Below are 3,444 nucleotides of genomic sequence, written 5' to 3'. Positions count from 1 at the left end.
CCGTACTGACACTTATTTCCTAGGTGATTCTAGATTGTGTCCAGAGTGTGTGTGTGACCCTTAAACTAACCACTCTACTCCAATGGGAGTCACAACATACAGGTTTTTTTTTGTATTTTGAACTGCTCCGAGGCCTCTCTCTCCTCCCTGAGCTACAACAATCCCATAACTGGCTGTTATCTGCAATTCCAACCTTCAGATCTTTTCCACAAAGCAGTCGTAAACATGGTTTAAAGCATAAACCATGCCATCTCTCTCTCTTTAAAAAAAATTGATTTTATTGAGCTATATACTTTTTCTCTGCTCCCCTCCCTTTCTCTCCCCCCATCCCTTCAACCTTTTCCTATGGTCCCCATGCTCCCAATTTTCTCAGGAGATCTTGTCCTTTTTCTACTTCCCATGCAGATTAGACCCATGTAAGTCTCTCTTAGGGTCCTCATTGTTGTCTAGGTTCTCTGAGATTGTGAATTGTAGGCTGGTTTTCTTTGCTTTATGTCTAAAAGCTACTTATGAGTGAGTACATGTGATATTTGCATTTCTGGGTCTGGATTACTTCACTCAATATAATGTTTTCTAGATCCATCTATGTGCCTGCAAATTTCAAGATGTCATTATTTTTTCTGCTATGTAGTACTCCATTGTGTAAATGTATCGCATGTTCCTTATCTATCCCTTGATTGAGGGGCATTTAGGTTGTTTCCAGGTCCTGGCTATGGCAAACAATGCTGCTATGAACATAGTTGAGCACATGTCCTTGTGGTACAATTAAGCATCCTTTGGGTATATACCCAAAAATGGTATTGCTGGATCTTGAGGAAGGTTGTTTTCTAATTTTCAGAGAAATTGCCATACTGATATCCAAAGGGACTGTACTAGCTTACACTCCCACCAGCAAGGCAGAAGTGTTCCCTTTTCCCCACAACCTCTCCAGCATAAGTTGTCATCAATGTTTATGATCTTGGCTGTTCTTACAGGTGTAAGATGGAATCTCAGAGTTGCTTTGATTTTCATTTCTCTGATGGCTAAGGATGTTGGACATTTCCTTAAGTAGTCATTTAGCCATTTTAGATTCCTCTGTATAATTTTATTCATTTTACTAAAAATGCAATTAGTGTTTATATTTTTGCTTTTATATGAAATGCAATATTTTAAAAACAATTTGAAGACACAGGATTGAGTTGAATTAACTAGTTGCGTTAGCCAGCTGGCTTAAACTTTCTGCCCACTAATACAAGAGTGAAATCTGAAAATTACCTGGTTTACTTTCATCATAGACTTTTCAAAAAGATCAAATAAATACTTATTTGAAAGTGTTTGTGAAGGGCAAAGCACTTAGCGAATCATAGTTAAAAATAACAGAATTACACAATAGACAAATGATGAACAATAAAATCTGCAGATGGACGGACGAATAACCTTGAAACACTTACTGAAGTAATGTAAAGGCTCAGTTTGGCATGTGCTATAATAGACAAATACCTATGTGGATAGAAGATGATGGCTAGATTAGGGGATGTCAGAACAGAAATTAAAGAGAGAGATGTAGCATTGACGCAGCATTGCTCACCAGTGGAAACAGCTATGCATTGCCTAGAGAAAAGAAAGCTACCTGTTTTAAGTGGACAGGCTTTCTCACATACCACGGGCAGTTGGGAGAACAGGTTGGAATGGGTAGTAACGGCACCCATAGGTGTTGAGTTGAGAAAGTTATACTTGGCAGTACTTTCGAGAAGCCACAGATGGACGACCTAGAGCAGTGATTCTCAACCTGTTGTTTGAATCTAAGTTATTCTATTACTAATAAAGACTTGGGAGTCAGATATTCGGGTGAAAACTGCATAGATCAAAGAAGCAGCAGAGGGGTCACCAGCTGACCTTTTTGCCACACTTTGTAGACTACCCCCAAAACAGAAATCCAAAAACCCTGCAAATTTCCAAGTCCTTATTCCTTCCTGTGCTTCTCTATCTACATCCTGGGTTCTCCGTATATTCTATGACCAATTCTTGTCAACCAGTTGTTGGCTCCACCTCCTCATTCAAGGTTAACTTTATTGACACAGTCTTAGGGTGTCGTGGTGCGATCAATTATCCCTCAACATCAACCTTCCTTTTGCTGCAACCCTTTAGTACAGTTCCGCATGTTCTGGTGACCCCCAACTGTAACATTACTTTTGTTGCTACTTTATAACTGTGATTTTGCTACTGATATGAATCACACTGTAAATATCTGCATTTTCTGATAGTCTTCTGGGTGTCATGACCCACAGGTTGAGAACCACTTCTCTAAAGGATGACCAGGGACTCTTCCATCAAGAGGAACTAGAGTTTTGTTTTTCCATTCCCGGAAGTGCCACAGAGAGTAGAGACAAGGCCTCCATGGAAAAGCTGTCTTCCCAGTGGAAAAATTTAGAAATGGAGCCTCAGGAGGATGAAGAAAAGTTAATGATCTTACCCAGTTTAAAGAAGTCCAGTGAGTGCCAGGCACATTGTCAGATCTGTTATATATTATTGTGCTTGATCCTCAGAATATGATTTTAGGTGACATGTTAGCCATCCCAACAAAAGCCTAAGCCATTCCACTTATAAAGAGAAAATGCTATTTGGCACACAGATTTGGTTGTTCAAGTCGGCACTTGGCTGCCCTGTTGCCCTGGGGTTCCATGGCAAGGTGAACAGTAAGCAACAGAGGGGTAGCATCAAGGTGCCACCATCCTTTAAAGAAATGTCTACAGTGATCTAAAGTCCTCCCATTGGACCCTTCTCTTACAGGCTTCACCACACCCCAGTCATGTGTCCCTGGACACCAGGCTGCAACAGGGACTCGTGGGGAGTTAAGTTCCAAACTGCAGCAGCTGGTATCAATGCCATGGACAGGAGTCAGAGCCATTCAAGAGCTCTTAACTGGAAAGGGACTAACCTGGGACTAAAATACCAACGCATTGGCCTCTTTGCACAACATACTGTTCCACGTCAATGAGTTGCTGTCTACTAGATATTTTGCATTTGCTTATATTAAAGATTGTCATAGAGATGCACATGGAAGTATTTATGGGTAGTGATAGAGGCTTTGATGCCAGGGTCTGATGGTATCAGAAGCAGCAAACCCCAGGAGGAAAATTAGATTCACGGCTGGGTCTATCAGATCATCACAATTTCTTTCCAGTCTGATTTTTTTTCTTGGTGAAGAAACATTTTGCTACTTTGAATGCCACCTTTATAATGTCCCAAAGAACCTTCCTGTATGGCTGCACACTAATTTAGAAAAATCAAGGTTTTTCTGACGGTTCTATTGAGGTCTGGACAAATGGCAGAGCTGCCTATAATTCACGCCCTGCTTCAGGAAGTCAGTGGCGATATTTGACAAGGACACGACTTCATTAACATTTTTCTCTGCTTCAAGTCACAAAACAGAACACATGAGTTCAATGAGCTCTTTTTTTTTTT

This window comes from Microtus ochrogaster, linkage group LG2, assembly GCF_000317375.1.
Source record: "Microtus ochrogaster isolate Prairie Vole_2 linkage group LG2, MicOch1.0, whole genome shotgun sequence".
Classification (NCBI taxonomy): Eukaryota; Metazoa; Chordata; class Mammalia; order Rodentia; family Cricetidae; genus Microtus; species Microtus ochrogaster.
Note: the sequence above shows the minus strand (reverse complement) of the source record.